The sequence below is a fragment of the Triturus cristatus genome, chromosome 5_2, assembly GCF_964204655.1.
Source record: "Triturus cristatus chromosome 5_2, aTriCri1.1, whole genome shotgun sequence".
NCBI lineage: Eukaryota > Metazoa > Chordata > Amphibia > Caudata > Salamandridae > Triturus > Triturus cristatus.
This window is the reverse complement of record NC_140588.1, coordinates 347073918-347087992: the sequence shown is the minus strand read 5'-3', so window position 1 is coordinate 347087992 and position 14075 is coordinate 347073918.

Below are 14075 nucleotides of genomic sequence, written 5' to 3'. Positions count from 1 at the left end.
TACAAAGTGATGTAAGCCTGGAGAAGCGACAAATCTGTACGCCTTCCTAGGATTCTGCTCACACATAGAAAGAGGAAAACGCCTCTTATGATTGGTTTTTTGTGCAGGAATGTGCCCCGTCCTGCACAAAAATAATCCTGCATGCAACGGAGGCATCCTTGCACCATGATGCATGGGTGTCTACATTGCCATTAGCTGCTGAAACTTGGTCAGTGCAGAGAGAAAAGACAGGAATGCAACATATTGCTTAAATACAGTGCATTCCTACGCTTTCACTTTGGCACAGGACAGAGGGCAGAGCAGCAAGGGGCCTTGCTGGACAGCTCTACACCAAAATCCCATAAATGAGGGCCTTAATGTCAACTTCTGGTCAAAGTGCTCTATTGCCAACAATAATCTGAGTACCAAATGAAAAAAAATAGATTCTGCTATATGGTTGCATCTTTGGCCAGTTCCTGAACAGGGTGGAGGGGAGAGTGATTTTGGCAATGTTTGGGGAGTTAAAAATTGTTACCTTATTTGGAGAACGAAAGATATGGTAGACTGCTACTCCATCTGGTGCTTATTGATTGACAGGGATCCACAGCTGCAGTGTGCATGACAGAACATTGAAGTTGGTGGTTATCTTGATGGATAATGTGGAATAAGACGATATAGAATGAAGTCCATGGGCCACACAAGTAAGTCTTTTAATGTATTTCAAGACACTCCAGCAACCGCAGAGCATTGAGGAGTTACAGCCCAGCAACTGTCATCATAGCTTTCCTTCACAATAAACATTTTTCATGGAACATACCACGACACCATCAAGCTGGTTCAAATAAAGTAGAAATCATTAAGGTGCAGAGTAAGAACAATAACGATGCCACACATACCGATGGAAGGACTATCACACGAGGGAACAGCGAGGTGCTGCTGGTGTCCCCTCCAACGTACCTGGAGCCCCACTGCTGTATCCCTGGGTTCCTCTCGCCGCGATATCATCGTGCGGCCACAGAGCAGGGAACTACCTCTCCCAGGTGCCCCAGCGGCGTGTGACGCCGAAGAAACGCGCCCGGAGGCGCTTAAAACTCTGGTCCTCCCTCGGTGGTGCGGGGAAGCAGGATAATCACACGAGGGAACAGCGAGGTGCTGCTGGTGTCCCCTCCAACGTACCTGGAGCCCCACTGCTGTATCCCTGGGTTCCTCTCGCCGCGATATCATCGTGCGGCCACAGAGCAGGGAACTACCTCTCCCAGGACGCCGAAGAAACGCGCCCGGAGGCGCTTAAAACTCTGGTCCTCCCTCGGTGGTGCGGGGAAGCAGGATAATCACACGAGGGAACAGCGAGGTGCTGCTGGTGTCCCCTCCAACGTACCTGGAGCCCCACTGCTGTATCCCTGGGTTCCTCTCGCCGCGATATCATCGTGCGGCCACAGAGCAGGGAACTACCTCTCCCAGGTGCCCCAGCGGCGTGTGACGCCGAAGAAACGCGCCCGGAGGCGCTTAAAACTCTGGTCCTCCCTCGGTGGTGCGGGGAAGCAGGATAATCACACGAGGGAACAGCGAGGTGCTGCTGGTGTCCCCTCCAACGTACCTGGAGCCCCACTGCTGTATCCCTGGGTTCCTCTCGCCGCGATATATCGGGACGCGCGCGGGCGGACGCCGGGCTAAGCCCGGGCAAAGGGCGGGCCCTCTGTGGCCCTCAGAGGACCGAGTGAGGCCGGGCCGGGCCCTGTTACTTGCTTCGTGTAATTCAGGACACACAGTAAGAGTCTGTTTTCTCAGTTGTTTATGTTCATGTCCTGATCAAGGCTGTAATTCATATTGTGATTGGCTGTGTGACCTTAACCTGATTGAACTGTAAAGCTTGCTAATGTCTAAAGTGAGGCCCGGTAAACAAGTCACACATACTGAAGTAAGGACAATGGATAATTATCTCGTTAAGGTTGTCAGTAAGATTAACAAAGATAGGAGACTATCATTAACAAGGACTAGCCCAGAATCTTCACCTACTAGGGCATGTACTCAGTCTACATTATTGCCTAATCGTTGTTTGTTAATGGATTCTGATACAGAAATAAATAAGGAGAGAATAGAGGCTGAACAGGACATTGTCCATGACCTTATATTAAGTCCAGGTGCGACATCCCCTCTAAGACCTACACCACCTCAGTCTCCATTACGGAGAAGGGTACGTGCATGTAGGAAGGCACCGGTTAGAAGAGTAATGTCCCGGAAGCCTAAAAAGGCAAGCACATCCCCTGCTAGTGGAGAAGATGCCCCTGAGCTAATAAATAATGTCGAGGGAAACAATCTGCTCCCTTCCCAGATTATTCTCTTGACAAACTTACTGGAGTCTAAACTACAGGCATTGATTTCCCCACTGGTAGAAAAGCTAGATAGCGTGACCCAAAAAGTCGCTAGTTTGGAAGGTGCTTTAAATTCCTATATTACCCAGTCTCAAAAGGGGTCAATACCACAACCTCGTCCATTGGGGGTGATGGGATCTAGTTTAGGGGGCACAGGGGGTCCAGAGGCACATCACTTGGAGGGGCCAAAGGTATATGATAAGGACATTGGGGCGAATGCTAAGGCGCCTTCAGTCATTAATTCATTGACTACCCAACCAACGTGTATGCCATCATTGGGTATTGCGAATGCACAGGCACCAGTACAAACACAATATGCCCAAAATACCAATAACAAGCAGAATATAGCAGGTGGGACTGAATTAGGTGGGAGAAATAGACCGAGGTGGAGTGAATGTGTAAACCTCCCTCCGGAATGCGTGCCATATACGCTTGTTTTAACTAATGTTCCGGAGATTGATAGTTGTCTGTCCGACTCAAGGCAAGAAACATATGTTGACCTAAAACACAAAACGCTGGCTTGGTTGAACAGGAATTGTGGTTTTCCGTGTGCCCTTGCAGAAGACATATTATTCACCCGTCGAGTTAGCTGGATTGGCAGCGGCAGGAAGAATACAAGAGGGGACTGTATTATCATAAACTTCAAATATCCCCAACATGTGGCAACAGTCCTCCTCAGGGCTGCCGTTCTGCCAACCGTGGAAAACTCGGTACGTGTTAGACCTCTGGGTTTCTTTTATAATCATTTGGACAATTCTCAACACTATTTGTCTGTACAGCAGAGGTATCCTGGTTTTGGGAGGGGGCAAGTTGGTTCTGTGGCTAATATGAATAGATCTTCCAATCAAAACAGGGGGGACATGCAGGTCCAGCAGTTTCCAAACAGCCAGCTTGGTAATACTTTATCCCTCCATAATCGTTTTTCTGCTTTATCATCCCTGGAGGAAAACGACTGACTGTCTGAAACACCAGTGAAGTCGGTTCAGCCAACAGTTTTATCCCTTAAAATTGCCACATGGAACATCGCCGGCATAAAAAACAAAAGTGGGATTGATGATTGGATAACCTCTTTAAAATCTTTTGACATCATTGCCCTCCAAGAGACTTGGGATATATCGAACAGCTTTGCCTTGGAGGGCTATTCCCATTTTTTTGTCCCAGCAACGTGCAGTGTGGCAGGGAGGGCTAAGGGGGGTTTGCTGAGTTTATTTAAACTGGATTTGAAAGGGACCCTATCACAGTGTATGTCGGGCTCTGAAAATTGCTTGGTTGTTGAATTATTAACCATTGAAAAGGTCAGGATTTTATTTGTAAATTTTTATAATACACACGCTAAGGAGTGTACTAGCCAAAACCTGGAAGTTTTGGATAAATTCTTGTCGGTCTATAGTGCTAATGTAAATTCTTTCGAATTAATACTATTAGGGGACTTTAATATACATCCGTGTACCCTCCCCTGTATTAGCCAAGAGGATGAAGGCCCCCCTCTTTCCTCACTGGTTCATCTAGAACATACCAGGTCTGGGGAGCTTTTGGAAATCTTTTTGGCTAGATGGAACCTATACGAATCCGGGTGTGGGAAGGGAATACATAGAGCCCCTACTTTTAAGGCTAAGGATACAGTTAGTATAATTGATTATATTTTTGTTTCTTCTTTTTTGTTGCATAATGTGTTAAATTATTATACAGAGGTTTCAGTTTTTAGTGATCACAATCCCGTTGTACTAGCAGTAATGCAAACGGATTTAATCTCACTTAATAGAGCAAAAAATAGAGGGCCTGTAAATCTGAAGGCTAAAGACCAGAATCGACGGTTGAAATGGTCTAAAATTGTCCCGGACATTTTTTTACGAGATGTGTTGGCCAAAGTAGAAGAAGAAGTCAAAATATGTTTGGAGAGCAGTACACAACCTACAGATACCCTAATGGCTTTTGAAAACATCTGTAAGGAATTGAACCAGGGTCTTCAGAACAAATCAAGTCAGAAACCCGCGATGGGAAAAAGATGGTTTGACAAGGAATGCACGAAAGCACATGGAGTCTTATTAAAGGCTCTTAAAGCGACCCCTACGATTCGTGCTGATATAATCAGTGCAAGGGCTGCGTATAAAAAAACCATCTCAGAAAGGAAGAGGGTCTTGAAAGAAAATGTGCTGACTCAACTCCTTGAACCAGAAACGTTAAAAAATAGCAGCTTATTCTGGAAAATAATAAATCAGCCATTTCTCTGTGATGATTCTAATAGCCCCTTGGAGGCAAATATCCCAGATGAAGACTGGATCAAATATTTTAGCCAGATATATTCAGCAACAATGAGTGTGGCTGCAAATGATGGGATCCAGGAAATTGATGTAGGGGCACCCTCTATTGGCGACACTGTTGTCACCTTTGCTATAGTAGATGTTGAAAGGGCGATAGATCTAACTCAAAAAAATAAAGCCCCAGGACCTGATGGGGTGCCTGGGGATGTCTATAAAAGTGAGCCGAAATTTTGGGCAAAAATTTTATGTAATGTTTTTAATGCTCTCTCTAATGCAAGATTCCCAGATTCCTGGAAAAAATCCATCATTATTCCTGTTTTTAAAAAGGGTAATAGACAAGATCCCTCTTGTTACAGACCTATTTCCCTGATTGATACATCAGTGAAAATATTGGGACGGGTTATTTTAATAAAATTGAATGAGTGGCTTACGGAGAAAGGGGTATTGTCAAATGCCCAGTATGGTTTTAGACCAAAAAGAAGCACAATAGACCAAGGGCTTAATTTGTATTTACTAGTTGAAAAATATACAAGGGCTAAAGAGGGTTCTATGTACCTGGCGTTCATGGACCTCTCGTCAGCATTTGACCTGGTAAATCGCTCTAAACTATGGGAAATTCTGCTAGATATTGGTCTAGATAGGGCCCTTGTTAATCTACTAGCAGATCTACATACTGACTTAACAACCTCGATCAGAGTAACCTCAGAAGGGCGCTGTACAAGTCACTTTAAGTCGGATAGGGGCGTGCGGCAGGGGTGCATCCTGGCGCCGCTATTATTTACCATTTACATAAACGCCCTGGACCCTATTCTCAAAGATGCAACCTTAGACATCCCACGCGTAGGAGATCTTGGGATTCCAGTTCTCTTATATGCCGATGATGCTGTCTTGCTCTCACGCACTGGGGTGGGTTTACAAAGATTATTGGATGTATTTGAGAAATTTATGGGATCATTGGACTTAAAGATTAATGCTAAAAAGTCCCAAATCATGATAATGGGCAAGAATAAAAAGAGTAAGATCGCAAAGACATTTGTCTGTGGGAAGCAAGAGCTGTGTAAGGTAGCTACTTTTCCTTACCTGGGGATTACATTTGATGAAAGAGGTACTTGGGGCCCCCAGATAAAAACCAGAAATATTGCCCTAGCAAGATCATCTTCAGCCCTACAGGGACTTGGTAAAAAACTAGGTGCTAGGCCAATAGCGTCGCTACTCAAAATCTATAAGGCAAAATGTCTTGCTGTCGCCACATATGGAAGTGCTATATGGGGCAATTGCAATTCTGATAGTATACAGATTACCGAAAATAAATTTTTGAGATCGATACTCTCTGTACCGCAGTCTTCGCCAACATATATTGTCCATACAGAACTGGGAATGGGCTACATTTCAGACCTGATTAGAGTAGCTCCGGTCGTGGCCTGGTTAAAAATATGGTTGAATCAAGAAATTCCCCTCAATCACATTATTTTAAAAGACTGTTTGCAGTTGGACAGAGCCACAAAAATACCGTGGCTAGCCTATATTAAAAATTGTCTTGTTAAATTGGGGAGAGCGGAACTTTTTTCAGCCCCGGAAAATATCACTGCAAAAGACATTGGTCTTATCAAGAGGATGATGGGCGAGTTATTAAGCTTAGAAAGAGAAAGAGTTGAACTGGAGAAACCCTTGGTTCGGGGTAGCATCATTTTGAGTACCCACATAGGTACCGAACCTTATTTAACTACAGTAAATCTTCCTTTTCACCGGTTCCTTTTAACTCGTTTCAGGTTTAATATGATTCACCTAATACTTGGTCACTTCCCATCCTGGTGTATCCCAGAAAACGCCAGTCCGTGTAAATGCGATAATTTTTCGATTCAGGATACCACACATTTCTTGATGTTCTGTGACTTTTACACTGCCCCAAGAAAGAAATACTTGCTTCCTATTTTAAGGGAGGCGGGGTTTATTCAAGTCAAGCCTGCTATCCTTTTTTTACAGCTTTTACAAACCCCCAGGATTATGTATCATGTAGCTAGTTTCCTGGTGGGGGCTATTAGGATTAAGAAAAGCAAGTCACCCAATAATTAGATAATTATCATCCCATAACGGTTTTATTAACACTGTCATCTGGATCTTGTTTCTTGGGGGATTCATGCATGTAAATGTAATTTTTAGATGGATGTAAATAGATGGTTTTATGTGACTGACCTCTTTTTTAATATTTTAATATTTTTAATGATTAAGTTGTCTAATGAAATAATGTCTTTTTATGAATGTGCATTGTATTGTTCCTATGTCTTTTTATGATATTTATTTATCGAAATAAAGTACTTTGACTGACTGACTGACTACAATTCAAGAAAGGGAAACAGAACACGTCCACGTCATGCAGACCCAATCAAACATAAATTGGGGATGGAACTGGCACATTGGCGTGCCAGCCTTGAAAATAACACTATAAGGTCGTAGAACACACGCTGGCTGAAAATAAATGTTACTTACCTTGTTATGGTCAGAGGGAAGTTAATACATGCAAATATCTAAATGGGGAATTCTTGAAATATGTATTGGAACTAGTGTTTACACAACATAGGAACTGCGTTTATTCGAAAAATTATTCAAACAAACAGCAACATAAAATCATTTTATATTTAATATCAGTAGTAGTTCGAAGTCCTTTCTCTGTGTTAATAAAACATCATCCCATGCCAATGAACAGCACACCATTGCAGGGTTGTGTAGGTAACACATTTCTATAAAACTTAAGAGAAAGCATGAATTCGTGACAGAAATCTCATACTTTGCATGCAGTAACGTTTTAGAACGAGTAGTGAAGGACAAAATAAAGTCATCGGCTCCAGCAACATGCACAGCACAAGATTGTTTTCCCTCTGTGTATGGAATGTTAAGTATAATTGGACCATAGACCTACCCCCCTGTGCAGGCACCATGACAAAACCCATTTGAAAATTAATCGACCCGGCATGTCGAGCATGGGCCACTCAAAAAGGCTCCCAAATGTGGTATATAATTGTAAAGTTGTAGACAAAGCTCCTATATTTAAGGCAACTGTAGGATGCACTGATAGTCAGAGGCAGACACAATGGGCATGTTTGGTTGGTAAGTGTACAGCTTAGATTTGAATGTGGATGTACATTTGTGATGAGGTGGGTGCCAAGTGGCACTCTGATGAGCGCATATGTTAAAGTAGTATGCAATATGTATAACCCATGAGCGCAACAGGCCTGACTGTTTCATTTTACAAAATTGTTCAGCAAGCTGATATGACGTGCAAACTGAAATTGTACCGTAGGGAATCTCGAATCCCAGATGATGTAGTCGTCATGGTCAGCAAAGTACTTGTATAAGTAACCATTGTCCAATACCCAGGCCCACAAAATGCACCCGCTATTAGCTTTGTCTCTCAATAACACACTCAAAACTCCACCGGACATGCACTCTGTCATCATATGGATTTACATATACCATCTATGTACTACCTGAACACCCTGATGTATGTAGTGTGTGTCTGCGTGTGGGTCCTCCTGCACACCACAAAGCTCATTGACAAGAAAAACACAGCACAGTACCCTAATGTAAGTGATCCTATGCAATCTGCCTTACAGAAATTCCTGCCCTTATTGAAAGCCTCACATCAGAGGAACAGCAGCTAAGTGGATGCGTGTGAGTAAGCTGCTGCTCCTTAGCGATTCAATGAGGAGGAATCCTTCAGAGTATTTTTAACACATTTTAATAGCGCTTGGTCTAATTTTAACTTAATTGTTCCTCAAATCATCACTTTTCGCCGCATTACTTCTTCACCTTATTGTGTTGCCCTCCCCGGTCCACCGTGGGATTCTCCCGATTGGAGGGAGTTTAGGCAACTTCCGGTTGGGTGAAGGTTGGCGGTCTAGGTTACCAGCCACCTCCATAAAGCCGGATGCAGAGCGGAACGCGCAGCAGACGCGCGCAGCGGGCACGCCAGCGGCGCACCAAAGGCAAGCCCGTCTGCACCCGTCTGCGCCCTTCCGTCGCCAGGCGCCAGTACCCCTGCCAGTTTCATGCTGGACCGAGTTCCAAGTTCTAAGTTAACCTACTCTGGCAGGGAATTATTAAATTTAAAGGGGAACTCACAACCTCGGTGCTATTCTCACTCCAACGATTCGGCAAAGAGACTCAGCTCTCTGGAAGGCCCTTTTTCATGTAAATTTTGTAGGTATCAGAGCATAGGATCTGGCCAAAAGCTGATTAACGCTGACGGCTCTTTCTTACTCGGTCCACCTTACAACGCTATGAAAGACACATCCTCTTAGAAAGATATAGGACAGAATACAGGGCCATCACAAACCAATCCCAGCCAGGATTGGAAGGGTTTCCTTGGCAATGTTAGATCCCTACCAAAACACGCAATGGAGATATGGGACTAGCTTACCTCGGAGATACCGGACCTAGGCTTTCTGACAGAAACATGGTTGAAGCCTAGCTCCACCCCTTCAATCACGATAGCGCTCCCGGAGGGCTGTAGGATTCAAAGATTAGATAGACAGTCTAAAGTGGGTGGCGGGATAGCCATAGTCTACAATGATAATGCAAAAGTCACCATATTGGAGAAAAGGTGTAATGACAAGATGGAAATTTTAGTCTTCCGGATAGATCTACTTTCTCATTATAGCTGGAATGGTGCTTTAGTTTATAGGCCCCGGGTCCTTTGGCCGATTTTTCCCTTCAACTTGTGGAATTGATTGCACCTTATGTTATCTCTACCAAGAATTTTATACTATTAGGAGATTTTAATGTACACAGTGAGTGTCGGGACAATGCAGAGACGGCGTCTTTTCTAGCTGACCTCGCCACAATAGACTTAACTAAAATCAATGATGGTCCAACGCATGAAGCTGGGCATATACTAGACATTATTTTCTCTAAATCGTCCCACATTACATGTGAAGCCCCACGGCCACTTAGTTGGTCTGACCGTGCACTCATTGATTTCCAAGTCCTGAAGTACTGGGTATTTTAGACCCAGCGGTGCAGGGGCACACACCCTATGACTTCTGGGTTCACCCTGTTCCAGACCTACAGAAAAACAGAGTCTTCTGGGTGAAGTCAAAGATTCGTTTATTGGCTGCAGACCAATTACAGGTATCCTAGAAGTACAACAGCGTGTATGTTCTCAGGAGACTGCCGAAAATCATAGGAACGGGCTTCTCCTTAAATACAAAATATCATGCTTCAGGCACACATTCCTTGGTTTACGATATGGCCATATAAAGGTATACATTACAAACGAAAAAGCAGAGTCATGATGACCATCCCACATTCCAGTTCGGCCAGCCCACAATGATTTACACAGTAAGGTTCAGATCCCACATTTGATGTCAATAGACCCCCCAATAAACACGAGCATCTCCTGTTTTGGGAAACAAGTCATAAAGCAGGAACAAGCAGGTGTGAAGGAGATTAGCCGGAGGATTGTGTAGAATGAAAGGGTTTTATGATGGGTCAAGCCCTGATGCTAATCACAGGTGGACGGAGGAGGGGGAGCTCGTGAGACCGGTTTGACCTGGGGCAGCAGAGCCAGCTGCCCAGGTCACAGAGAAGTCAGAGGAGAAGCCCATGTACTGTGAGGCCCGTATTTACTCCATTATAGCCTATGTGAGGGCAATGACAAGATGGCCACTGCTTCCAAAATGGAACCCGCGTAGTGAAGCAGAATAACGTGTACACAGTGCATTTATAGCTAGAACGATATATAAAGCACTCGTACATGCCGCATTTACCATTTGCGGTTTGCTAATACCAAGATAGACAGGGGTAGGGCCCTGTCCCCTACGCGGTCACAAAGATTAAAGTACGACAGACCCTCCTTTTGCCCTTACATAGGCAATCACTATACTCATCTTAATCCGAGTCCAGGTCGATGTTCACGAAATCATGGAGATGTTGCTGTAGCATCATCCTATTACTTAGCTCGTCCCTCGATACAGGTTTCCTTACACATAAGGTAGCACAGAGGCCACATATCGCAGGAGCACACTGTATGCACAGACAGAACAGGAAAAGAATGGCTAAGATCATTCCAATGACCATCAGAACTTTCCAACCCCAGGCAGATATCAATTCCCAGAACCACCCCACCAGTGACCAATCTCCCTTATCCACGTGTATGGATTCAGATATTTTATGGAGTTTGGAGATGGCTTGATACACTGTTGGAGCATTATCTGGTATGAAAATGCAGCAACTGGATTGGATGACCTTGCATACCCCACCGCGGTCTGCAAGAATAACGTCTAGAACCATGCGGTTCTGCAAAGTCATAAGGCGATCCGCTTGGAGCTCAGCTGTCAGATTACCAAGGGCACCAGCCGTTACATTGACAGTGGATTCAACCACACGAGTCAGCTGTCTCAGGTTCCTACTATTCACCATAGGGCCCCAAAACGGCAGGAAACCCAAGAAGAAGTCTCCCGCTTCCTGACTCGCAGTGTCTTCCTTACTAATCACGCCTCTCACAACTCTGGTCTTGTGATAGTCGGAGGCGGCAGTAAATGTTGGCGGTAACAAGTTCGCAATATAACATGTGCCCGAGAAATCAGGGGGCAACCATGTATATGCTCGGTCATTACAGATGAAATATGTGCCCTTGGCAGCCAAAAACGCAGGGGAAAACTGTGACGGGAAAGTGTACGTTTCAGTACAGTCACTTCTTCCCAGTTGAGCTCTAGGATTCTGACCATTACCTTGTAAGCAGAACCGACCCATGTGGGGTACGACCCAGATTGGAGATGAGATTTTTCGCTGTCTTTCACCCAGACTAATACTATACCCCGTCGCGTTCCATCCTACATAAGGTCTCAACTCTTCTTTGGGAATGGATGAGTAGGCATCGATATCCCTACTCATATCAGCAACTCCTTTTATCAAAGCCTTATTATTGGTGATAGGTCTGATGGAACGCGGTTGGCGAGGGGAGTACGTATCTAGAGCATAGAGAAACATGGTCTGGAATGCCCATGACGATCCATTGTAACTATACGGCAGCACCAGGTAGGGAATACCCTTGTTAATGGTATGTGGCATTAACCCACACACCCAGCAATTGGTCGTATTCATTACCAGTTGGTGCTGGTGCAGAAGCTGGATAAACGAGTTATTTACAAACTCTGATCGTCTGGTCTGTTCGTGCTCAGGCAAAGGGTGAAAGGAGTGAGAGGAGGCGGTAGAAAGAGGTATAGGCTGTTCAGTGGGTGTAATGGGCTTTTGAGCGGAGAAGAACACAAATCCTACAATAAACATCATGATACTACACAGTGTAAAAAGGCACAAAAATACAAAACATTTACTTTTTACAATTCTACACATCCTTGCTTTAAAGTTCATTATCTCAATCGGTCTCTCCATCTTAAAAAACTCCATCCTCTAATCGGGCCGCTCGCGGCGGATGAGTGTCTTCTGCTAAGGAGTACGCCTGTCAGTCCAGGGAAACGCCCTTGACCAACCAGAACCGTTGACCTAACGTCTTCGGCCTGTACCCCAAAGTCTTGGCACCGCGACCCTGCGGCAGAACCCGGATGGTGGTTCGAAAAACAAAAATCAAGAAAGTCCTTCAGATGGGCGAGCAAAAATGTCAAAAAGGAAATAGTAAGGAAATCTTTATTTGTCCATGGGCCTTGGTCTCAAATTATAGCGGAGACGGCCAGGTGCTGTTTGGTCTTGAAACAAAAGTTCAGGCTCAGTGGTGTCCAGTCGATTTGATGGTGGCACAGCTTCTTGCAGAATATTGTCACTCTCTTGGTCTGAAACTGTGTCTTTTAGGCGTGCGTCACTGAATGGTACAAAACGAGGTACAGTGTCTGTCTCAGAGTCGGCGATACCCTCCTTGACCCACTGGTCATATGGCAGAGGCAAAGGGACTACTTTACAGTGGGTACCATGGATCCAGTGTTTCTTCCCTTTTACTCGCACCGCAGATCTTGTCGACAGGAATACAAGGTGAGGGCCGATCCAGCGAGGCTCGTCGTTGCTCTTACGCTGGAAATTTCGGATCAGGACCCACGAGCCAGGGTTGATAGGGTGTCCAGGAGGTTCAGAAGCTTGGGGAAGAGTATCATGTACCTGTTGGTGCAAAACACGCAGTTTAACAGTCAAATCATACAGGTAATCGAGTAGTACTGGATGTTCAATCTCACTGAACTTCGTAGGCCTCGGTACACCCCATACGTTGGCCGGGCGGCCAAAAACAACCTCGTAAGGGCTAAGTCCCACTCGTGAGTGTATGGTCATTCTGGTGGACAGGAGTGCTAAAGGCAGAGCGTCAGGCCATTTAAGACCGGTGCTCGCCTGGATTTTGGCCAGCTTGAGCTTTAAGGCTCCATTGTAGCGTTCTACTAATCCAGCTGATTGGGGGTGATTTGCAGCGTGGAACTTCTGCTTTATCCCTTGCCCTTCACATACATTCTTCATCACTTTACCCACAAACTCACTTCCATTATCACACTACACCATTCTTGGCATTCCAAACCTAGGGAAAAATTCCTTCACAAGGGCTTTGGCTGTGGATAGGGCAGTGTTATCTTTCAGAGGATACGCCTCTATCCATTTTGAGAAGGCACAAACAACCACCAGTACATATTTCAGGTTGTTGCACCTTTCCATGTGAATAAAGTCCAGCTGCAAAACTTCAAATGGACATGATGGGGGTGCAAAGTGACCAGCTGGAGTTGGGGTTCCCCTACCAGGGTTGTACTTCAAGCATACTATGCAATTCTTGACCACATTCTCTGCACACTTGGGAATCCCAGCATTCTGCCATACTGGAGCCAACAACTTGCATATACCTTTCGTACTGATATGTGCCATTCCATGTGCCATAGTAACCACTGGAAGCACATATGCATCAGGCAACAACCATCGCTTATGTTCTGTCAGATCAATCCAACAACCATTCTCATCCAACTTACCCATACTTTCTCTCCACTTGCTTAACTCTTCCTCTGTGGCTTCAGCTTGAAGCGGCTTCACACTCTCTATTGTGTTCTCACACATTCCCACATCATTAACCCATCTTGCGGGGCCTGCAACATACATTCTAGTCTTCACATTCTGTGCTGTTTCTTTCGCGGTCTCATCAGCAAACGCATTCCCACGTCCAACATCATCTGTGACTTTCCTGTGCGCACTGCATTTCAAGATCGCAACTTGCAACGGTAGGGTCAGTGACTCAAGGAGATCATTCACCAACTTGCCATTCTGAATTTTAGCTCCATGCGATGTCAGGAACCCACGCTCCTTCCACAGTCGCCCAAAATTATGAGCCACGCCAAAGGCGTACTGGCTATCTGTGTATATATTTACTCTCATTCCTTCAGATAACACACATGCTCTCGGGCCGAATTATGTGGCACTCGTGCAGTTTCCACGACCGTGTGTAAAGTCGTGATAGCATATGCAGCAGTTGTGTCACCATTAGTGAGTT